The 25,230-nt window shown below is 39.8% G+C and overlaps 1 pseudogene across 1 annotated transcript; it reads right to left on the bottom strand.

Moving 5' to 3' along the window:
• Nucleotides 1-10,083: 10,083 nt before the first annotated feature.
• LOC308341627 (annexin A2-like) lies at nucleotides 10,084-11,169 on the bottom strand (annotated as a pseudogene). The gene has a single exon. The product of its transcript is annotated as an annexin A2-like (transcript).
• Nucleotides 11,170-25,230: the final 14,061 nt, after the last annotated feature.

Genomic DNA, 25,230 nt, shown 5'->3' with positions numbered 1-25,230 from the left:
AGTCTGGTGTTTAAAAGGAACCTTAAGGATTATTCAGTCAAACTCTCTCATTTTAAGCTTTATTTTCTTATATGGATTTCCAGCTAAAGTATCATCCATGATATTATTACCCATGGTATTATTACCATTTCTCTTGAATTGATAATGACTGTAAAGGGCTTCTGGTCTCTTTACCTAAACTTATTTACTATACCTTAGTGGCCATTCATCAATATGGCTTTCATTTTAACCACTATATAACCTTAGAAAGAAATCCATGCTCTTTAGCATGGTATCCAAGGTTATTCATGATCTGGGCTGTGGCTTCTCTCTAGCCCTATCTCTTCTCTCCCTGTTCTTTATGCTTCACCAGTAATTAATTACTTAAGCCTTCCTGAATATACTGTCCTATTTCATGTTTTTTTTCTTGGAATATCTTTCCTCATTATCTGCCTAGTGCACTGCTATTCATTTTTAAAAACCTACTTTAGACATCGTGTAAGAAGTATTTCTTGAATTACTCAGGAGAGTTATAACTGTGTACCTTGTGCATAGTTTTGTTATAGTATCAATCATACTATATTGTAAAATGTTTTAAAATTATTTTACTATGTAATTAATGTTTAATATAAAAAATTAGAAAAACACAGATAAGCAAAGCAAAGCAAATGAAAATACCTGTAACCTTCCTACCCAGAAATAGCTATAGTTCGTTATTTGGTGTATATCCTTTCTTACACATGCATGTATCTGTATACGGTATGTATCTGTCTATGTGTTTTTATCACTTCTATCCTGTGAGTTTCTTGAGAATAGGGAATGGCATTATTACCTGTGTCACTGGGGGACTCAGCACATTACTTGGCACATAAAAGTTCCCAGTAAATGTTTGTCATATTGAATTGAAAGAAGAGTGAGGGTCATGTCTGTAGTACTCGGCATTGGCCAACTTCTACTTTTTCACAAGATTGGGGTCTACCCTCTCTCCTGTCATCTTCACCTCAGAGGACATAATTTCACCTGAATAGGAACTGAATCTTAAGCTTGGGAATCAATAAGTGGCTTTCTGATTATCCCTGCAAACTTACTCTGCATTTCATCCATTGTGAATTGTATGTATAGCACGAATGTCACTGAAGCTGAGTGAAGTCACATGGACTTGAAGCTTATGCAATATAGTCATTAGGATTTGGGAAGGAGTGGTTGCAACTATTGGTAAATGATAAATTACATGATTCCAAATTCAACCATTATGACTCTCTGTTTTCTTCTAAGAACTACCCAGAGGGCTGCAGAGTCAGTATCCATTTTGTGGCTGTGTTTCCTCTAGATGTCTGATTTGGGCCAGATTGTCATGCTTCCATCAGAGGAGGGAGCTTTTTGAAGGTGTGACTGAGACTGTGGGAATGCAGGGGAGGTAGCATTTGCTGAGTGAAGACTAATTTCCTGTCAGAGACAGTTGTTGCCACAGAGGGAAGAGAGGGTTGTTGGTGAAGACTATTCTAGGCAAAACATGCTCTTGGAGCCAGTGTTCTCCTAATTGATGGGTTGGCAAACTTCTTCTGTAAAGGGCTAGATAGTACATATTTTAGGCTTTGTGGGACAGTCTTTTTTGCAGCTACGCAGCTGCGGCCTGGTAGCATGAAAGCATTCATAGATGACGTGCAAAAAAATGAGCATGCCTGTGTTTCAGTAAAACTTATGTATTGACACTGACTTACTGACAGTTTAAATACCTTAATTTCACATATCACAATGGATGAATGTGAACCCTGACTCTCCTCTACACTTTCTTGTCAGGAAGATTCCCCAGGAGAGGAGAGTCCTAGATAGGAGAGAAGGGCTGGGAAGTGTGGGGCAGCAGAACCATGAACTCCTGTGGAAGAGACAATGTGGAGGTCTGTTTGTGAGTGTCAGTGTGCATGAGGTGGTAGGAAAAGGGAGCAGAACAAGGGACCTTTGGGCACTTGAAAAAGAGAGGTAAATTTTGACTTTATGTAAAGAAGTTTTAACCTCTGAATTGACTAAATATGCATTGAGCTCTTTGCAAAGTAATTGAATTTATTGTGGGGGGCATTAAAAAATTTCCGTGTATCATAGAAAGTTTTAACCCTTTCAAAGCTACATTTTCTGAATATCTTCCAATGTCAGCCACCAGAGATTTGTTGAGTACTATTTCCTGGTTCATGTCCTGAAAACAAGAGGCATATTCAATGTGTGTTTTGGCTTCTTCATTCCCTTTTGAATATTACTAATGTAAGAGTTGGACTAGATTATCACAAAAATCCTTTCCCAAACAGAGAATCATGATTTTATCAGATTATGTGCTCCATAGTAAAAGGGTGGGCATGAAGACTCCCCCTTCATAAATCGGTTTTCCCTTGGAGATGACAGTGTTTGGGAAAAGAGATTTCTTATGCTATGTGTCACGTTCTAGGTTTTTTTTTTTAGTACTTCCACATTTAGGCAGAAGAAAGAAAATTATGTTCCTCTTTATGTCAAGCATAGTGCTTTGCACACTTATGTTCATCATTTTATTAATCCTCACAACTATATGATGTAGGATTCTTACCTCCATTTTGCAGATGATAAAACTGAGGCTCAGAGAAAATATGTAACTTGTTTTAAGTCACTTAGTTACTAAATGGAGAAGATGAGATTCACACTCAAATATGCTTTTTCCTAGGAATAGCTAGGGAATATGGGACTATTCATGTCTTAGAAAAAGGAGAATTTGGAGGGGAGTTCTTGAGGAATGAAGTGTTTGACCCAAAACAACAATAACCACAACCACAACCACCATAACCACCACCAAGAAACAAAACTGGTGAAGATAAACAGTGAAGTTCTCTTTCTGCCCCAGGGCACTCACTTTCACGCTTGTCCAGAAGGCAAGGTTCTTATAGCACCATCTGCTGGGTCTTAGGAAAAAGCTACAGAAAGTGTTTTCCTCCCTGCTCTTTCTTTCCTCTCCCCTCGTACCCCCCATGCAGTTCCTGGCAATTCTTCATAGCTTAGTCTTTATGAATGAGGAAACTACATAAAAACCAGGGACGGCACGCCGGGGTGGCTCAGTGGGTTAAAGCCTCTGCCTTCGGCTCAGGTCATGATCCCAGGGTCCTGGAATCGAGCCCCGCATCTGGCTCTCTGCTCAGCAGGGATCCTGCTTCCTCCTCTCTCTCTGCCTGCCTCTCTGCCTACTTGTGATTTCTGTCTGTCAAATAAATAAATAAATAAATAATCTAAAAAAAAAACCCAGATACATAACAAACAGAGAATGTTGATGCTCATGACTTTGGGTTAAGGGAAGTCAAAAGAAGTTAGCTAAAACCTGTCAGTTGGCGTTTCCCTTCATATTCTTCTTTCTAGGTACAAGGGTCATTTTTCTCTCATATCAAAAAATAAAAAATAAATGTGATATAATTTTATAGCTCAGTATCTATTCTCTAGGGAGTGGGGTAGGCATGGTGATGTATCTTTTAGCTCCAGCCCCAGGCCCTGAAACATACTCTGCTAGAGTATTGGTCTTCCTCTACAACTATTTCCTTCTCCTGTTAGTATTTTCCCTTTGCTCCTCCAAGTTCTAAAAAGTGCTCCAGATGCTGGGAAACCAGAGCTCATTCTTACTTGTATCCTCTAATTTAGTCTGCCAATATTTTTCTCTAGTGTGTGTTCATCTTCTTAATTTGCGTTTTGATGCTCTTACTGGGATGACCATTCATAGTCTGTATCTCTTGTTGCTGCCTACCTGAGGCTTTCCGCATGTAGGCCTGGTCCATCATAGCAAACGGTGGGAGGAGAAAGATGGAAGTGCTCCTCAGGGACCCTTCAACTATCGCCTGTTAGCATGGGTGATATTAGGGTGACAGCTGAGCTTCAGGTATAGGAAGGGAAGAGCTAAGACATAGAGCTCTTGGTTGTTGGAAGTCAGTCTAGAGCCTTTGTGTGTGTGTGTGTGTGTATGTGTGTGTGTGTGTGTGTGAGAGAGAGAGAGAGAGAGAGAGAGGGAGGGATATTTTTAAAAAGTTTTTATTTAAATTCTAGTTAATAAACAATGAATGAATCTTGGAACACTGAAAAAATAAAAGAATAAATTCTGGTTAGTTAACATTTAGTGTAATATTAATTTGAGGTCTACAATATAGTGATTCAACACTTCCATATATCACCCAGTGCTCATCATGACAAGCGCACTCCTTAATCCCCATCACTTATTTCACCCAACCCCCACCCTCTCTCCTCTGGTAACCACCAATGTGTTCTCTACAGTTACGAGTCTGTTTCTGTTTCTTGGTTTCTCTCTCTCTCTTTCGAAGAGGGTTGGATACTTTAGTGTGATTGTGATAAGTATGAAACTGATTAGGCCCCATATCCTCTTTGATTTTCTCTCCTCCATAGGAGGAGACTCTGCTGAAGCCATATTGCTTCCTTGTAATTCCCCCAAACCTCCAGGCATACTCTTTACTTAGGACTGTTTTCAGGAATGCTTTCTGCCCAAATATTCACTTGGTTTTATCATTTATGTCCTTTAGGTGCTTGTCAAGTATCACCTTCTCAGTAAGGCCTACCCTGACCACTCCATTTGGCACATATTTCTAACACACTGCATAGTTGTCTTATTATTTTGCAGGGTTTTGAACAGAGGAGAGACAAGATATGACTCACTGCTATGATAATGCTTGACCATAAGGAGATGAGGTGAACAAGGAAGCTCAGTCAGGTGAGGGGCAAGGGAATGGATGTAACAAGGCTCCAGCTTGGATGACTGGATGGTGGTGTACACATTAGGAAAAGCAATAAAAGAGAAAGAGAAGGATTGAGATGAGGGGAGAGATGATAAATTGTCATCTAATTTATTCTCATCAGCTAACTCTTTCTACTCCTTCATAACCTAACTCCTTAAAAGAACACTGAGCACCTATCACCTTTCATTTACTTTTCAACACTTTACAATCTGATTTTTACAGACTCTTCCAGACTTTTTTGAGGGCCCCTCTTCCTAGGGCAGCATTTAAATGTTTTTGTTCTCCACAGCTCTGTCATTAGTTCTCTGCATTTTTGGATCAGTTTCCAGTCTTACCATTTATAAAGTTGGGTAATGGAACAGGAAAGAGGCAAGACATATTGTTCATAAATTTTTATTGGCAATTTTTATGCATCTGCATAGTCTGATACCAGAGACTGGATGCTTGGTCTATAAACTCAAAGGAATTGCTGTCACAGTAATGTGATGATGCTGTAACACCTAATACATCACCTTAAAGAGTCATGTGTAATATCAAAATTTGCAGAAATGTTAGAACTTGAACTCTCATCTTTAACACTCTAATGAACTTCACATAACAAAATTTTTTATAATATTATTAAAATTTAAACTTACACTGCTAACATATGCTAACTGAAGAGGACAAATGTACACTATCTTTTAAAATAAGATTAACACTAATTTGAAGGATTAAAGTAGATTTACATATTTAAAGAAAAGGAGACATAATTATCCTCAAAAAAAAGTTTTTACAATAAATTCCTGTGCTTTATGTTTTTCTTCTTATCTTCATTTAGTTCCTCTTCTGTTGGTGTCTTAAGATAATGATCCCTTTGTTCGTGGATATATTAATAGAGTGGAATGTTGGTACAAAAAATAGTCAAATTTTTTTTTTTTTGCTTACTTCCATTGTCACCTGTTGTCTCAGAACTTCCATCCTGATAAATATCTTCATTCTATCTGTACTTTCCGTTGTCCCTCAGCTGACTATGGCCAGATTCCTGTCTATACCTTCCACTGAGTCCTTTGGTTTTGGTACTAAGTGACTAGTGATGCTGTATTCTCCTATTCTTTTTGGGCCTTTGTTCTCACCAGATTGGTAAGAACTGGAGATGTGATCACCACTTTTGTGAAAAAAAATTTTTTTTAAAGATTTTATTTATTTATTTGTCAGAGAGAGAGAGAGATTGGGCACAAGCAGTCTGAGTGGTAGGCAGAGGGAGAAGCAGGCTCCCCGCTCAGCAAGGAACCTGATTTGGGACTCAATCCCAGGACTGTGCGATCATGACTTGAGCCAAAGGCAGATGCTTAACTGACTAAGCCACCTAGGCATCGCACTTTTATGAACTTGATTGCCTTTGTTCATACCAAGATCACCTGGAGATTGGACATATCATCCTGTCTTCCTATTTGTACTGGACTTGAGCTGATTGTGTGTGTGTGTATATATATACATATGTGTGTGTATATGTGTGTGTGTGTGTGTGTGTATGTCGTATATATGTCACTTGAGTGGATATTACTTTATCTCTGTCTTCCAATGTCATTGAGTTGAATCCTGGTCCTTCATGGTCAGAAGTCATCTGTCTACTAGTAGATGTGCATTTTCTATTTGAATATCCTGACTGAACTTCAGAGTCATTGGAAGGGACATTGCTGGATGCCTGTTTTCTAGTTGAAATGGTTGATGGATCATGAGAGGAAGACATAGACAAAAAAATGAAAGGATTCTAATTGTCTGTCATTCAGGGGACTGGCTGTAAGTAGTTGGTGGCCATCCTCCTATGTTAGATCTAGACTGACCATAGTGTCAAATTAAATTTATTGCTTATCCTTGAGTATCCAAAGTTACCCTAGACTCTGAATGATCAGAGGTAGAACTTGACTGTTCAAGACTAGCTTATTGGTACTTCTATTTCCAGATTTCAGTGTACTGGAATAAAGGCTGAGTTTCTATTGTTTTTACACCATCTATAGTCATATATAGCACTTTCATAATTGACGTGTTTGTAGCTATAACCCTATCTGTTTATGCTACCATCTGGATAGTATTAGACCCAAATTCCTCTTGGTTTGAATTGTCTGGCTTCTGAGTGTAGGATCTCCTTCCTGATTATAATTATGACTAATTTGTTCCTGAGGAGAATTTACTGGTTAAATTATTCTCTTGGTATTGGATTCCTACTGCTCGTGAGTTGACATCATCCATTTATGACTAGACCCTGAATTTCATGCTTTGTCTTCAGGATATTCATGGATGGATACTTTTTGGCTCATCTTACTAAGTTCCAGTTTTCTGTGGCTCTCCTCAGACTGTCCATGGGTTGATGTTAACTCTCTATTTGAATCTCCTTCATTACCTCTAAACTGACAATAACTGTATCCACACTATCTATTTTTTACTAGTGTCAGAACATGTAGATAAAGTTTGTCTATAAGCTGACCCTGAGTATCTGGAGCTCTTTTCTGATTGTTGGTGGCTTGACACATCTTCCTGTTGTTCCAGACCTAAATTCCTCATTGGTGGATCCAAATTCCTTTAGTGGATTTCTAGTCATGATGAGATCCTCAATATCTAGTGTACTTTCTCGTCTGCCCCTAGTGAGAGGCTGTTTGCTTATTGGGTTGAATCCTGACTGTCCATGAGTGGCTTTTTGGCCCCAGTGAAATTCTGACTGTATGGCCCTATCTCCTTGTCTTCCTCTTGTGCTAGACCTATATTTCACATGTTTACATTCACTATCCATGAGTTGGTGCTTATGCTCTCTCTGAATCTTCTGATTGTCCTTCACTCTCCATGGCCTGATTGGATGAACAAAACTGGATCTTTGATGTCTGCTTGCTCTGCACCCAGATGATCATTATCCCTGTCCAGGCTGAGTCTCTAGATCTGTGTCCTGTGTGTTCATGGAAGGATCTTCATCTTTCTCTTATACTTGATCTTGATGGTCCACAGAAAGAATCAGATTCTTCACAAACAGTTGCCTGACTTTCATGAGACCCTGAATTATCAAGACTATTGCAATTAGTCTCCTCTTTGTTTTTGCTTTGTTTCACAATCTGCTGTACACACAGCAATCAGACTGAAGTTTTAAACATGCGAGTCAAGAGTGTTACTTTCCTGCTCAAAACTCTCCAGGAGCTTTTCATCATACTTAGAATAGAAGAAAAACTCCTTGCTATTATTCTCTTTGTGATTTGACCTCCATCAACCTCTTTGACCTTATTTTATACCTTTACTCCCCTTATTGATCATGCTGTAGACACACTGACTTTTCAGTTCAAAAGAATGTCCTGTTTGTTCAGCCCGTACCTTCCAGAGGACCTTGATCTTTGACTTGATTTTTGGTTTTTTGTTTTCTGCACTGTTGACTTCTGTTTGTAATTCTGGTCTCTGCTCAAAGGGTACCTCATACAAGTAACTAGACATGCTGACACCTTTATTTTATTTATAGCATTTATTATCATTTGAAATTTGTTTAGTGTCTGTCTCCCTCTACAGAATGTGTAAGCTCTCCGAGAGAGTGATTTTATCTGTCTTGTCCTCTACTGTAAACTCAAAAATTAGAAATAAAGCCTAGTTTATAGCAGGTAGGCACTTCTTAATATCTGTTACATCAATGAACAAATGAATATTTTTATCTCTGTAGAGTGTCCCTCATTTTTCCTTAGAACATTGTTCCACATTGTTTCCTTTGCATGCTTAGTTCATTGTTCTACATATAGCTTGGAATATACTAGATTATAGTTGGCATTTACGGGATTATCTCATGTGATGAATAGTCTTTGTGAGGGAAGTTTATTAATTTCTGTATCTCCACAGCTTATTCATCTTTGTATCTCTAGCTTGTATCAAAGCACTTACTCGGTGCTGGAATTCAATAAATATTACCTGAATAAATGGAATCATTAAATTAGAATTGGATGAACCACTGGATTAAAATTTAGCCATCACCAATCTAGATAATAGAGAATCATAGAATTGGTCATCTTAGATCAGCTTCTATCACCCTGAAAACTTGGTTAAATTAACATATATCCAAAAGGAGTAGGAGAACACAAGAATTTACTTCATCTTTATATTCAGTGCAGGAGGCAGTATGACTCATCTGTTCCATAGTAAAAGCTATATGATATTTAGATAAAGCTCTCTGAACATAGTAGATACTATCAATAATGCTGACCCTCTTTTGGCCTACGATGTCTTAGGGCTGTACAATGCAGCAATGCAAGAGAATGCAGAGCATTCAGAAAAGGCACATCTCTGTACCCAATTTCCTCTTTATATAGCATCTTGTGATAATAGAGAACCTAAAATAAAGAAAAATTATCCAAGCATCTGGTAGTGTTATGCCTTAGAGCACATTTCTAGATTTATACTTGTTTTACATTGAGTAGGAATAGTTGGATGGTTCCCTCTTGCCTCATTTACCAAAGATGCAAGTAGGATATGGACCAGAGGAGCTGGCAGGATACTGAAGGTCAGGAAAGTAACTATATTATAGCAATCAGCTAAAGAGACATACTCAGGAGGAGCCACCTTTTATGAGATGGTCTGATTTATTTATAATCATATTCTGATCTACCAATCTCCACCTTTCTTTATTGTTTATTTCCCAACTTTTCCAAGCATTTATTTCTTCTTGTGTTAGCAACTTCCAGTTTTATTTTTATTTTATTATTTATTTTATTTTCATCATGATGAGTGTATTCTTTAATCCCCATCACCTATTTAACCCATCTCCCTCACCCACCTTCCCTCTGGTAAACATCAGTTTGTTCTTTGTAGTTAAGAGTCTGTTTCTTGTTTTTTTTTTTTTTTTCCTCTCTCTCGTTTTTCCCTTTCCTCATTTGTTTTGTTTCTTAAATTCCACATTAAATTGACATTAGTCCTGTGTAAAATAAATTTCAGAGATGGGTCTTTTTGAATACAGTTTCCTTGTGTACATCTATCATCCCTTAAACTGTCTTGTGTCTTCCATATTGACTTAACAGATCCTTGCTATATATTTGCCCAGTGATCCTTGAACTGAGAGTGGTAGACTTTGTCTACATTAGAGGAATCTGAAACCCAAGGGAGATGAAGACTTTCTTTGTTTGTTTTTTATTTGTTTATAAAGTAAAATTTCAGTTTATTCATTTGTTTATGACACAGTACACAAGAGGCAAAGTGTTTTATATCATAGATTTCACTTCCAACACCTTGGAATGTTCATTTCTTTGGCTAGAAGGAGAGACTAGACATGAGAGGCAGGCAATGTTTAGGCAACTGAAATAAGGATGAGGAGGGGGCAGTGCTAATGCCATCTTCACAAGGATGGGCACAAGGGGACTGCTAGTCATAGGCTATTTTCTATAACTGTTAGCTGGAAAGAAAGGAGCACCACTCCTGGATGCTCATGCTGTTCTGGGCTTTGGTCATCCTCACCGCACAGGTACATCAGCACTTTCTGGTAGTTGTGCTTGGTGTCTTGCTGGATGCAGTAGTGTAGTCACTTGTCATACTTTCTATTGAAATCAGACCTAATTTGCAACATGTCCACTTCCTGGGAGAGAACATGATTCAGTCAAGACTTTATTGCGAGTCCCCTTGCCTTTCATGGAGTCATACATTCAGTCGGCAAAATAGAGGGACTTGTTCTGAATGCACTGGACCAGGTTCATGAAAGCATTTTCCAGGTCTCCTTTGACCTTATTGATACTCTTCAGCATGTCATAAGGGCTGTAGCTCTTTACCTTTCAAATACTTTCTGGAGATTTCACAAACTTTGCTTGATCATGATGCTAATCCACTTGGGTACATCAGTTCCTTTTCTCTTCACTCCATCATAGAGATCCTAGGTGTCTTGGTCAATCAGTTCATAATCAACGACAGAGCCATCCTCTGCTCTTCTACCCTTTGCCAGGGCAACCCTCAGCTTGCAGAAGCCACCAGATTTTTGAGAAATGATGTCTTTCTCCAGATCAGTCTTTTACATTTCCTTGTAGACTCTGTTAATTTCCTAAAGCTCCTGTTTGGTCTTTGAGCAGATGGTCTCAATGAGGAAGTCCTCATCAGTCCCCAGCCCCTTCATGGAGGCCTTCAACTCAGAAGCATCATATTGAGAAGCTGTTTTCAATAGGCCCCAAATCATGGTCCCCAGGTGCCCAGAAAAGGCTGACTTCATTGCTGATGCAAGTTCATTTTTGGTCCTTCTCTCATAGGTAAAGGCAATATACTTTCTTTGTTCATTGCTGTGGTTGGTCAAATTGTTGACAGTAGTGACCTCATCCACACTTTTGGTTTTGATGGCCTTTTCAATGTTCAGAACAGCACACTCAGCAGCAAAATTGGTGTGTGCTTTGAATGGCCCATATGCACTTCGGGGGATAAGTTGATCACCCTCCAAGCTGAGCTTGCAGAGAGTCTTGTGAATAATAGACATTTTGAAAGAAACTGGGCCAAGCTGCGAGTGTCCCCAGTTATGGGGCTAAGAGATGAAGAGTTTAAGAGACTGCTCAGCTAGGATTTAATGTCACCTGGTTAGTTATTGTGAATTTCATCTCTGAGTATTGAAGAAACCTACCTATGAGGTAACTGAATCACTGTTGGTAGCCTTTGAGATACTGTGGTGAATGTGAACAGAGAGGATGTTGGAGGTGAAAAAATTTATTTATATCATCCCATATTGGGGAGGGGTCTACTTTTTAAAAAATAACGTTTATTACCCTGGAACATCACATATATGCTATATACAGTGTGTTCACTCTTATAAAACCACACTATCTCTTTTCAGGATATTCTCAACCTTGGACTTTATACTTCTAGACCTTTATATGTCACTGTCTATATTATCTCTCCACTTGGATACTTAAATGTCCCTGTCATCTTAAACCTAATATGTTCAAACTGAATGCATTATAAAGTGTCCTCCTGCAGTATTTTTTCTTCTCTCACATATCAGTGACATCAGCCTTCTTGAGTTCTTGGGCTAGGAACTCTGTAGTCATTCTTTATTTCTCCTCATTTTTCACCCTCACACTCAGTTGACCACCACCTCCTATTCTGTCAGTCCTACCCAGACTTGTCTCCTAGTCCTAAGTCCCCCTGTCCTCAGCTGGATTTATCCTGGCTCTGGACACCTTGCATGTTGACTGCTTCCAACAGCTTTCTAATTAGTCTTTCTTTACCATCAGTCCTTCTACATTGCTATTGGCTTCAATATCTTCCTATCAACAAACCTGTCATGCCATTTCCCTGGCTTAAAGCTCCTAGTGTCTCTCCTTGGTTTATAGAATGAATTTAAAATTATTTGAAATTTAGGCTACAACCTCCTTAAGCTGTCTTCTCTACTACTTGTCTCTTATGGGATTTCATCCCTTGAGTGTTATCACTATCCTTGATCATCCCACCCTCACTCCTGATTTTGCACATACTATTCCTGTTGCCATTTTTCTTCTCCACTAGGCACACTCTCCTATATATACTATAAGATCTGGTTGAAGTGTCATCTCCTTTGATAACTTTCTCTGACTTCCCCTGAAGTTTAAGTCATTTCTTTTAGTGCAATCAGTTGCATCTACACAGGGCTCACCTATAGCTCTTATATTCAAATTCTTTATCCATGGACCTGTTGTCCCATCACCACATTGTGCCACCCCATCTGCATGCTGATGTTACCTTCTTTTGCTCATATTTGTATCATTAGAGCTATTGGATGCTTATAGATATTCTAGGATAAGTAACTTTAAGTGGTTCAGAACCTTTAGGGAAGACTTTTCCCCTCTTGGGGCCATAGAGTGCATTAGACTATTTAAAATTTTTTAAATTAACTTCAATTTGGTTAACATATAGTGTATTGTTAGTTTTAGGGATAGAATTTAGTGATTCATCAGTTGCATATAACACCCAGTGCTCATTACATTAAGTACCCTCCTTAATGTCTATCACCTAAATATCAAATTCCCCCTCCAGCAACCCTCAGTTTGTTTCCTATAGTTAAGAGTCTCTTATGGTTTGCCCCTTCTCTGTTTTTATTTTATTTTCCTTATCTTCCCCTATGTTCATCTGTTTTGTTTTTAAAATTCCAAATATTAGTGAAATCATACGGTATTTGTCTTTCTCTGACTGACTTATTTTGCTTAGCATAATATCCTCTAGTTCCACCCTTGTCATTGCAAATGGCAAGATTTCATTCTTTTTGATGGCTGAGTAATATTTGATGGCTGAGTAAGTAACATATTCTTTAGTCATTCATCTGTCGATGGACATCTGGGCTCTTTTTGTAGTTTGGCTACTGTGGACATTGCTGCTATAAACGTTAGCATTCACATGCTCCTTTGAATCATTGTTTGTATCCTTTGGGTAAATACGTAGTAGTGCAATTTCTGGGTCATAGGGTAGTTCTATTTTTAACTTTTTGAGGGATCTCCATACTGTTTTCCAGAGTGACTGACTATTAAGGGCTCTGATTCAAGCTCTGTGGTACCTGAGACCCTGTGTCTGACTAGGGTTTCCCCAATGTTTTTTTCTGCATGTAACTTTTCTTTTGAAGAGCATCTACTGCTAGGCAAAGAACACACAAACAGAAATGGTGTTCAGTACAAATACTCTCTGAAGCATCAAAAAAGACAAAAATACATGTTTTTGCTTCCTTATCAACATTAGCTTCTCTTACATTTGTCCTCTTGTTTTTATCTTCTCTTCTTCAGAAGTTGTTGCCTCTATGGGTAGAAAGTGACTCTAGCAACTTTGCTGGAAGTTTATGATGTGGGTGATGACCCTCAGGGGCCTGGTGGCCGGGGTCTGCGCTTAAAATGGACTGCTTTTGAATCTTGCTGATTCATGGATTGATAACAATTTGCAGTGTGGTTAGCTGGTATGCTGAGGTGCTATTTCCTTGATTGTGTGTAGGTCATCATTTTAATCAATTAGTGACTTGAACAACACTGTGAATAGATGGCAAATACATATGTAAGGTTTGAGATGCATGAAGATTTTATAGGCTGGAATGAAATGATGTGAGAATTTAATAGAAGCCACTTAAATAATGATAAATGTTAAAACCCGAACTGGGAACTAAAACAGCAATATAAACACAAGATAAAAAACATGTATTTTGGCAGCAATATGTGTAGGAGACTATGTGTGTATGTGTGTGTGTGTGTGTGTGTGTGTGAGAGAGAGAGAGAGAGAGAGAGAGAGAGAAAACAAGATAGAGATAGAGATAACAGCTTAAAATGAGCCAGTCATTATATGTGGTGTCTAAAAAACTCCTTGTAATTTTTTAAAAAAGATTTTATTTATTACCTATTTGAGAGAGCGAGAGAGTGAGAGAGAGACAGCACAAACCGGGGGAGGGATAGAGGGAGAGGGAGTAGAAGACACCCTGCAGAGCAGGGAGCCTGATGCGGAGCTTGATCCTAGGATCTGGGATCGTGATCTGGGACCATGATGTGATGCCAGGTGCCACAAGCAGATGCCTGAACAGGGACATGAACCCTGAACCCTCAGATTCAAATTTTGAGCACATTTATAAAAGTATAGTATGTAGACAAAGGAGGTAGTATTCTTTTTCCATTACACACTAGCAAAACCTTACCCACAGTGGTGTGTTTAGTGGTAGTTGCTGCTTTAAAAAAATTATTTTATGGGGTGCCTGGGTGGCTCAGTGAGTTAAGCCTCTGCCTTTGGCTCAGGTCATGGTCTCAGGGTCCTGGGATCAAGCTCTGCATCAGGCTCTCTGCTCAGCAGGGAGTCTGCTTCCCCTGCCTTTTACCTGCCTCTCTGCTTACTTGTGATCTCTTTCTCTGTCATATAAATAAATAAACTATTTAAAAATTATTTTATTTAAATTCAATTAATTAACATATAGTGTATCATTAATTTCAGAGGTAGAGTTCAGTTATTCATCAGTTGTGTATAATACACAGTGCTCATTACATCACATGCGCTCCTTAATATCCATTGCCCGGTTACCCATCCCCTTACCTACGTCCCCTTCAGCAACCCTCAGTTTTTTTTCCTATAGTTAAGAGTCTGTCATGGGGAGTTGATGCTTTTAAAGGGGGCTGTAGACACTGGAGCATGCTCAGTCTCGTTGTCAAACAAAGGTGAGAACAAACACCACAGATAGCAGATAGAGAGCAGGTACAGAGAAGGTGCTTACAGAGGTAGGGGTGCAAGATACATGTGATCCTACAGACTTCTGTCACTTGTGAAGAGGCATGCTTCAGGTGCAGCTGGAGGCACCATGTGTTCTATTTCAGGAGAGGAGCTCCTGAAATAGAACGGCACCATGTGTTCTATTTCAGGAGGGGAGCTCCATCCCCAGCTGCCTTGCATATTTATGGAGGGGATGGGAGTAGACAAGGAGCAAGGAACTTGAATTTAGAGCTACAGCTCTGGTGGTGTCAGAAATATCATGTTTACTGATGAAAATCACCTGGGATGTCCAAAGATCAGTGTGGCTCCAGTAAGAGGGCTTGAAGCTCTTTCTGCTGAACCATGTCATTGTCCAGCTAGTTGAGGAAGAGCTACAGGGTCATTCACCAAACAAACTGGTTGCTTGGTCTTTAATAGAGCCACAAGGATGATGGGCAGAATATATATATATATATATATATGAAGTGGTATAGATTGCTTTAGGTCGCATAGACATTTTCACAATATGTGTTCTTCGAATCCATGAGCATGGAATATTTTTCCATTTCTTTGTGTCTTCCTCAATTTCTTTCATGAGTACTTTATAGTTTTCTGAGTATAGATTCTTTGCCTCTTTGGTTAGGTTTATTCCTAGGTATCTTAGGGTTTTGGGTGCGATTGTAAATGGGATTGACTCCTCAATTTCTCTTTCTTCTGTCTTGTTAGTGTAAAGAAATGCAACTGATTTCTGTGCATTGACTTTATATCCTGACACTTTACTGAATTCCTGTACAAGTTCTAGCAGTTTTGGAGTGGAGCCTTTTGGGTTTTCCGCATATAGTATCATATCATCTGCAAAGAGTGATAGTTTGACTTCTTCTTTGCCAATTTGGATGCCTTTAATTTCTTTTTGTTGTCTGATTGCTGAGGCTAGGACTTCTAGTACTATGTTGAACAGCAGTGGTGATAACGGACATCCCTGCCGTGTTCCTGACCTTAGCGGAAAAGCTTTCAGTTTTTCTCCATTGAGAATGATATTTGCGGTGGGTTTTTCATAGATGGCTTTGATAATATTGAGGTATGTGCCTTCTATCCCTACACTTTGAAGAGTTTTAATCAGGAAGGGATGCTGCACTTTGTCAAATGCTTTTTCAGCATCTATTGAGAGTATCATATGGTTCTTACTCTTTCTTTTATTAATGTATTGTATCACATTGATGGATTTGCGGATGTTGAACCAACCTTGCAGCCCTGGAATAAATCCCACTTGGTCGTGGTGAATAATCCTTTTAATGTACTGTTGGATCCTATTGGCCAGTATTTTGGTGAGAATTTTCGCATCTGTGTTCATCAAAGATATTGGTCTGTAATTCTCTTTTTTGGTGGGATCCTTGTCTGGTTTTGGGATCAAGGTGATGCTGGCCTCATAGAATGAGTTTGGAAGTTTTCCTTCCATTTCTATTTTTTGGAACAGTTTCAGGAGGATAGGAATTAATTCTTCTTTAAATGTTTGGTAGAATTCCCCTGGGAAGCCGTCTGGTCCTGGACTTTTGTTTGTTTGGAGATTTTTGATGACTGTTTCAATCTCCTTACTGGTTATGGGTCTGTTCAGGTTATCTATTTCTTCCTGGTTCAGTTGTGGTAGTTTATACGTCTCTAGAAATGTATCCATTTCTTCCAGATTGTCAAATTTGTTGGCGTAGAGTTGCTCGTAGTATGTTCTTATAATTGTTTGTATTTCTTTGGTGTTGGTTGTGATCTCTCCTCTTTCATTCATGATTTTATTTATTTGCATCCTTTCTCTTTTCTTTTTGATAAGTCTGGCCAGGGGCTTATCAATCTTATTAATTCTTTCAAAGAACCAGCTCCTAGTTTTGTTGATTTGTTCTATTGTTTTTTTTTTAGTTTCTATTTCATTGATTTCTGCTCTGATCTTTATGATTTCTCTTCTCCTGCTGGGTTTAGGCTTTCTTTGTTGTTCTCTCTCCAGCTCCTTTAGGTGTAGGGTTAGGTTGTGTATTTGAGACCTTTCTTGTTTCTTGAGAAAGGCTTGCACCGCTATATATTTTCCTCTCAGGACTGCCTTTGTTGTGTCCCACAGATTTTGAACCGTTGTGATTTCATTATCATTTGTTTCCATGATTTTTTTCAATTCTTCTTTAATTTCCTGGTTGACCCATTCATTTTTTAGAAGGATGCTGTTTAGTCTCCATGTATTTGCGTTCTTTCCAAATTTCCTCTTGTGATTGAGTTCTAGCTTCAGAGCATTGTGGTCTGAAAATATGCAGGGAATGATCTCAATCTTTTGGTACCAATTGAGACCTGATTTATGACCCAGGATGTGGTCTATTCTGGAGAATGTTCCATGTGCACTAGAGAAGAATGTATATTCTGTTGCTTTGGGATAGAATGTTCTGAAGATATCTGTGATGTCCATCTGGTCCAGTGTGTCATTTAAGGCCTTTATTTCCTTATTGATCTTTTGCTTAGATGATCTGTCCATTTCAGTGAGGGGAGTGTTAAAGTCCCCTGCCATTATTGTATTACTGTCGATGTATTTCTTTGATTTTGTTATTAATTGGTTTATATAGTTGGCTGCTCCCATGTTAGGGGCATAGATATTTAAGATTGTTAGGTCTTCTTGTTGGACAGACCCTTTGAGTATGATATAGTGTCCTTCCTCATCTCTTATTATAGTCTTTGGCTTAAAATCTAATTGATCTGATATAAGGATTGCCACCCCAGCTTTCTTCTGACGTCCATTAGCATGGTACATTGTTTTCCACCCCCTCACTTTAAATCTGGAGGTGTCTTCGGGTCTACAATGGGTTTCTTGTAGGCAGCATATTGATGGGTTTTGTTTTTTTATCCATTCTGATACCCTGTGTCTTTTGATTGGGGCATTGAGCCCATTAACATTCAGGGTAACTATTGAGAGATATGAATTTAGTGCCATTGTATTGCCTGTAAGGTGACTGTTACTGTATATGGTCTCTGTTTCTTTCTGATCTACTCCTTTTAGGGTCTCTCTTTGCTTAGAGGACCCCTTTCAATATTTCCTGTAGAGCTGGTTTGGTGTTTGCAAATTCTTTCAGCTTTTGTTTGTCCTGGAAGCTCTTTATCTCTCCTTCTATTTTCAATGATAGCCTAGCCGGATATAGTATTCTTGGCTGCATGTTTTTCTCGTTTAGTGCTCTGAATATATCATGCCAGTTCTTTCTGGCCTGCCAGGTCTCTGTGGATAGGTCCGCTGCCAGTGTAATGTTTTTACCCTTGTATGTTACAGACTTCTTTTCCCGGGCTGCTTTCAGGATTTTCTCTTTGTCGCTAAGACTTGTAAATTTTACTATCAGGTGATGAGGTGTGGACCTATTTTTATTGATTTTGAGGGGCGTTCTTAGCATCTCCTGGATTTTGATGTTTGTTCCCTTTGCCATATTAGGGAAATTCTCTCCAATAATTGTCTCCAATATACCTTCTGCTCCCCTCTCTCTTTCTTCTTCTTCTGGAATCCTGATTATTCTAATGTTGTGTCGTCTTATGGTCTCGCTTATCTCTCGAATTCTCTCCTCGTGGTCCACTATTTGTTTGTCTCTCTTTTGCTCAGCTTCTTTATTCTCTGTGATTTGGTCTTCTATGTCACTAATTCTTTCTTCTGCCTCATTTATCCTAGCAGTGAGAGCTTCCATTTTTGATTGCACCTCATTAATAGCTTTTTTGATTTCAACTTGGTTAGATTTTAGTTATTTTATTTCTCCAGAAAGGGCTTTTATCTCTCTGGAGAGGGTTTCTCTAATATCTTCTATGCCTTTTTCGAGCCCAGCTAGAACCTTGAGAATTGTCATTCTGAACTCTAGGTCTGTCATGTTACCAATGTCCGTATTGATTAGGTCTCCAGCCTTCGGTACGGCCTCTTGTTCTTTTTTTTGAGGTGAGTTTTTCCGCCTTGTCATTTTGTCCAGATAAGATTTGCTTTCTCCTGCTGTGGAATTCCACTGTTCTTGGTGACTGAAGTTGGTTTTGGATGGGTTTCTTGTTGATCTTCTGGGGGAGGGGCCTGTTGTAGTGATTCTCAAGTGTCTTTGCCGCAGGCGGAATTGCACCGCCCTTGCCAGGGGCCGGGCTAGGTAATCCGCTCGGGTTTGCTTTCGAGAGCTTTTGTTCCCTGAGCGCTTTCCGTAGAGTTCCGGAGGACGGGAATGAAGATGGCGGCCTCCCAATCTCTCCGCCCGGAGGAGCCGAGAGCTTGGGGTTTCGCTCCTCAGTGTGCTCTCAGAGCAAAGCGCCCAACCGCCCCGCCTCCCTGGCCTGCGGTCGCGCCTTGAGGAAAGCAGTCAATTGCTGGAGCTGGAGAAAAGCGCCAGGTCGCTTCTGTCTCCGTGGCCTCCGCCCGCGCTCCGAGCCCACCCAGCCTGCGACCGGCACAAGGTAACCCCGGGCTTAGAGCTCACTCCTCGGCTTTGTCGCTGTAGCCGGCTTCCCCACTCTAAAACCTGTGAGCTCTGCAGCACTCAGACACCCCCAGTCCTTCTGTGACCCCGCAGGACCTGGGGTTATGCTGACCCCGCCTGGGTTTCCCCCCGGTTTAGCCTCTGGAGCATGTCTCCCAGTGGAGCCGACTTTTAGAAGTCCTGATTTTGTGCTCCTGTTGCTCCACTGCTTCCCGGGAGCCGGCCCCTCCCCCCAGGGTCTATTTCCCGTCGCTTTGGATTCACTTCTCCGCAGGTCCTACCTTTCAGAAAGTGATCGATTTTCTGTTTCAGGGATTGTTGCTCTTCTTCTCTTTGATTTCCCGTTGGATTTGTAGGTGTTCACAATGGTTAGATAAGCTGTCTAGCTGATCTCCTGCTACCCGATGTCGTCTCAGCCTGCTACTTCTCCGCCATCTTGACCAACTGGAAAATGATATTTTAAAATAAATTTTAAATATAAAGAATTTTTTTGTTGACTGTTTCCTTTGCTGTGCAGAAGCTTTTGATTTGATGAAGTCCCAAAAGTTCATTTTCACTTTTGTTTCCTTTGCCTTTGGAGATATATCTTGAAAGAAGTTGCTGTGGGTGATATCGAAGAGGTTACTGCCCATGTTCTCCTCTAGGATTCTGATGGATTCCTGTCTCACGTTGAGGTCTTTTATCCATTACAAGGAGTTTTTTAGACACCACATATAATGACTGGCTCATTTTAAGCTGTTATCTCTATCTCTATCTTGTTCTTTCTCTCTCTCTCTCTCTCACACACACACACACACACACATACACACATAGTTTCCTACACATATTGCTACCAAAATACATAATACATAATACATAATACAAAATACATAATACATAAATACAAAATATCTTGTGTTTATATTGCTGTTTTAGTTCCAAGTTCGGGTTTTAACATTTATCATTATTTAAATGGCTTCTATTAAATTCTCACATCATTTCATTCCAGCCTATAAAATCTTCATGCATCTCAAACCTTACATATGTATCTGCCATCTATTCACAGTGTTGTTCAAGTCACTAATTGATTAAAATGATGACCTACACACAATCAAGGAAATAGCACCTCTTTCAAAGGGGGCGTGTGGAGCGTGACTCAGACTCTTGTCCCACGGCATGTGTGCCATGGAGAGTGCAAAAGGCTGTGGTCCTGCCGGCTGGTGAGGCTTCCTCACCCTCACAGGAGCTGCCACCCAGATGCTCTCAGGCTCGCTGGTGGCTCAGGGACCAAGACTCAGCTTCTTTGCTGCCCTCTCTGGCTCAGCACCAGGGGTGGCTGTCCTGGGTCCGGGGACTTAAGCCTCTGTCCCTAACTGCCCTGATTCCCACAATTTCCCCCCACGATCCTTTGCTCTTTTTGAGTGCTTTTGATGAAGTTCTAGAACATAGGTGAGGTTCGGTGGGGTGAGGTCTGGAGCCGGTGACCAAGAAAGAATTCTTGACATCTTTGGTGCAAAATGGTGGTTTATTAAAGCACGGGGAAAGGACACATGGGCAGGAAGAGCTGCTGCCCTGGGGATGTGAGGAGTGGTCTGTTATATACTAGTAAGCTGTGGAGGGGATTAGGGATGATATAAGTCTCTAAGGAATTTTGGAAGCAAGGCTTCTAGGACCTTGAGGGGCTAGCTATTGTCTAGGGAAAAGTATATCAGTGTGCCATATGCTTGGGAATGATTGTTGACACTATCTTGGAGGTTTAGAGATAAAGGTTCCTAAAGGAATTGTTAAAGTAGACTTACAGGATCCTGGTTGCGGGTAGGGGGTTGGTCAGACTAAGATTGTCCTTTGCCCTTAGCAAAGCCTTAAGGTGGAGGTCACTCTGCCTGTTTTAAGGGCTTGTCAGTAGGTAAGGAAATTTAATAATTATTCTTCTGCCTCTGTGTCCCACATCACTTTCAACCAGACTCCAAGTTAATTCTGGTCCCCAGTCGCAGGGCACTCTCATATTGGGGTATTACTTTCCAATGGGTGGCTTCTGGTGACTCCCTCCCCCTTTCGCTTATCTTCCAATATAAGTCCGATGTTCCCACTCCGCTTTAGCAGCCCACTGGCGTCTTCTGCCCCCATAGAGATCCAGAAGTGTGTGATCAGAGTTCTTTGGTAGGTAATCAGCTCACTTTAGGAGACAGGTTGAAACGGCGCCTCCTCCTACTTCCCCACCATCTTGTCCCCTTTTCCACCTATATTGGTAGTTTACCATTTTCTTATCTATCATCTTCTAATACCTTTCACTCTAGCCATTCTCTGGACTGTGCCAGACATTTGATCTCTAATCTTTGAGATTATTGATACAACTTTGCCAGGACTCTGTCTATGCCACACTGCTCTCACCCAGCTTTTTTTTTTTTTTTTTTTTTATTTTTTAAATTTATTTTTTTTTTAATTTTTTATTTTAATAAACATATAATGTATTTTTATCCCCAGGGGTACAGGTCTGTGAATCATCTGGTTTACACATTTCACAGCACTCATCATAGCCCATACCCTCCCCAATGTCCATTTCCCCACCACCCTCTCCCGTCCCCCTTCCCCCCCGCAACCCTCAGTCTGTTTCTTGAGATTGAGTCTTTTATGGTTTGTCTCCCTCCCAATCCCATCTTTTCATTTTTTCTTTTCCTACCTCCCCCCAAACCCCCCCACCTTGCATCTCCCCTTCCTCATATCAAAGAGATCATATGATAGTTATATTTCTCCGATTGACTTATTTCGCTAAGCATGATACCCTCTAGTTCCATCCACGTCGTCGCAAATGGCAAGATTTCATGTCTTTTGATGGCTGCATAGTATTCCATTGTGTATATATACCACATCTTCTTTATCCATTCATCTGTTGATGGACATCTAGGCGCTTTCCACAGTTTGGCTATTGTGGACATTGCTGCTATAAACATTCGGGTGCACGTGCCCCTTCGGAGCACCACGTTTGTATCTTTAGGATATATACCCAGGAGTGCAATTGCTGGGTCGTAGGGTAGCTCTATTTTCAGTTTTTTGAGGAACCTCCACACTGTTTTCCAGAGTGGTTGCACCAGCTTGCATTCCCACCAACAGTGTAGGAGGGTTCCCCTCTCTCCGCATCCTCGCCAGCATCTGTCATTTCTTGACTTGTTAATTTTAGCCATTCTGACTGGTGTGAGGTGGTATCTCATTGTGGTTTTGATTTGTATTTCCCTGATGCCGAGTGATGTGGAGCATTTTTTCATGTGTCTGTTGGCCATCTGGATGTCTTCCTTGCAGAAATGTCTGTTCATGTCCTCTGCCCATTTCTTGACTGGATTATTTGTTCTTTGGGTATTGAGTTTGATAAGTTCTTTATAGATTTTGGATACGAGCCCTTTATCTGATATGTCGTTTGCAAATATCTTCTCCCATTCTGTCAATTGTCTTTTGGTTTTGTTTACTGTTTCCTTTGCTGTGCAAAAGCTTTTAATCTTGATGAAATCCCAATAGTTCATTTTTGCCCTTGCTTCTGTTGCCTTTGGCGATGTTCCTAGGAAGAAGTTGCTGCGGTTGAGGTCAAAGAGGTTGCTGCCTGCATTGTCCTCAAGGATTTTGATAGATTCCTTTCGCACATTGAGGTCCTTCATCCACTTTGAGTCTATTTTCGTGTGTGGTGTAAGGAAATAGTCCAATTTCATTTTTCTGCATGTGGCTGTCCAATTTTCCCAGCACCATTTGTTGAAGAGGCTGTCTTTTTTCCATTGGATATTCTTTCCTGCTTTGTCGAAGATTAGTTGACCATAGAGTTGAGGGTCTATTTCTGGGCTCTCTATTCTGTTCCATTGATCTATATGTCTGTTTTTGTGCCAGTACCATACTGTCTTGATGATGACCGCTTTGTAATAGAGCTTGAAGTCTGGAATTGTGATGCCACCGACTTTGGCTTTCTTTTTCAATATTCCTTTGGCTATTCGAGGTCTTTTCTGGTTCCATATAAATTTTAGGATTATTTGTTCTATTTCTTTAAAAAAAATGGATGGGATTTTGATAGGGATTGCATTAAATGTGTAGATTGCTTTAGGTAGAATAGACATTTTCACAATATTTGTTCTTCCAATCCATGAGCATGGAATATTTTTCCATTTCTTTGTGTCTTCCTCAATTTCTTTCATGAGTACTTTATAGTTTTCTGAGTATAGATTCTTTGCCTCTTTGGTTAGATTTATTCCTAGGTATCTTATGGTTTTGGGTACGATTGTAAATGGGACTGACTCCTCAATTTCTCTTTCTTCTGTCTTGTTGTTAGTGTAAAGAAATGCGACTGATTTCTGTGCATTGACTTTATATCCTGACACTTTACTGAATTCCTGTATAAGTTCTAGCAGTTTTGGAGTGGAACCTTTTGGGTTTTCCACATATAGTATCATATCATCTGCAAAGAGTGATAGTTTGACTTCTTCTTTGCCGATTTGGATGCCTTTAATTTCTTTTTGTTGTCTGATTGCTGAGGCTAGGACTTCTAGTACTATATTGAACAGCAGTGGTGATAACGGACATCCCTGCCGTGTTCCTGACCTTAGCGGAAAAGCTTTCAGTTTTTCTCCATTGAGAATGATATTTGCGGTGGGTTTTTCATAGATGGCTTTGATAATATTGAGGTATGTGCCTTCTATCCCTACACTTTGAAGAGTTTTCATCAGGAAGGGATGCTGCACTTTGTCAAACGCTTTTTCAGCATCTATTGAGAGTATCATATGGTTCTTACTCTTTCTTTTATTAATGTATTGTATCACATTGATGGATTTGCGGATGTTGAACCAACCTTGCAGCCCTGGAATAAATCCCACTTGGTCGTGGTGAATAATCCTTTTAATATACTGTTGGATCCTATTGGCCAGTATTTTGGTGAGAATTTTCGCATCTGTGTTCATCAAGGATATTGGTCTGTAATTCTCTTTTTTGGTGGGATCCTTGTCTGGTTTTGGGATCAAGGTGATGCTGGCCTCATAGAATGAGTTTGGAAGTTTTCCTTCCATTTCTATTTTTTGGAACAGTTTCAGGAGAATAGGAATTAATTCTTCTTTAAATGTTTGGTAGAATTCCCCTGGGAAGCCGTCTGGTCCTGGACTTTTGTTTGTTTGGAGATTTTTGATGACTGTTTCAATCTCCTTACTGGTTATGGGTCTGTTCAGGTTATCTATTTCTTCCTGGTTCAGTTGTGGTAGTTTATACATCTCTAGAAATGTATCCATTTCTTCCAGGTTGTCAAATTTGTTGCCATAGAGTTGCTCGTAGTATGTTCTTATAATTGTTTGTATTTCTTTGGTGTTGGTTGTGATCTCTCCTCTTTCATTCATGATTTTATTTATTTGCGTCCTTTCTCTTTTCTTTTTGATAAGTCTGGCCAGGGGCTTATCAATCTTATTAATTCTTTCAAAGAACCAGCTCCTAGTTTTGTTGATTTGTTCTATTGTTTTTTTAGTTTCTATTTCATTGATTTCTGCTCTGATCTTTATGATTTCTCTTCTCCTGCTGGGTTTAGGCTTTCTTTGTTGTTCTCTCTCCAGCTCCTTTAGGTGTAGGGTTAGGTTGTGTATTTGAGACCTTTCTTGTTTCTTGAGAAAGGCTTGCACTGCTATATATTTTCCTCTCAGGACTGCCTTTGTTGTATCCCACAGATTTTGAACTGTTGTGTTTTCATTATCATTTGTTTCCATGAATTTTTTCAATTCTTCTTTAATTTCCTGGTTGACCCATTCATTTTTTAGAAGGATGCTGTTTAGTCTCCATGTATTTGCGTTCTTTCCAAATTTCCTCTTGTGATTGAGTTCGAGCTTCAGAGCATTGTGGTCTGAAAATATGCAGGGAATGATCTCGATCTTTTGGTACTGATTGAGACCTGATTTATGACCCAGGATGTGGTCTATTCTGGA

The sequence above is a fragment of the Martes martes genome (genome assembly GCF_963455335.1).
Source record: "Martes martes genome assembly, chromosome: 4".
NCBI lineage: Eukaryota > Metazoa > Chordata > Mammalia > Carnivora > Mustelidae > Martes > Martes martes.
Note: the sequence above shows the minus strand (reverse complement) of the source record. Positions and strands in the feature narration are given on the sequence as shown.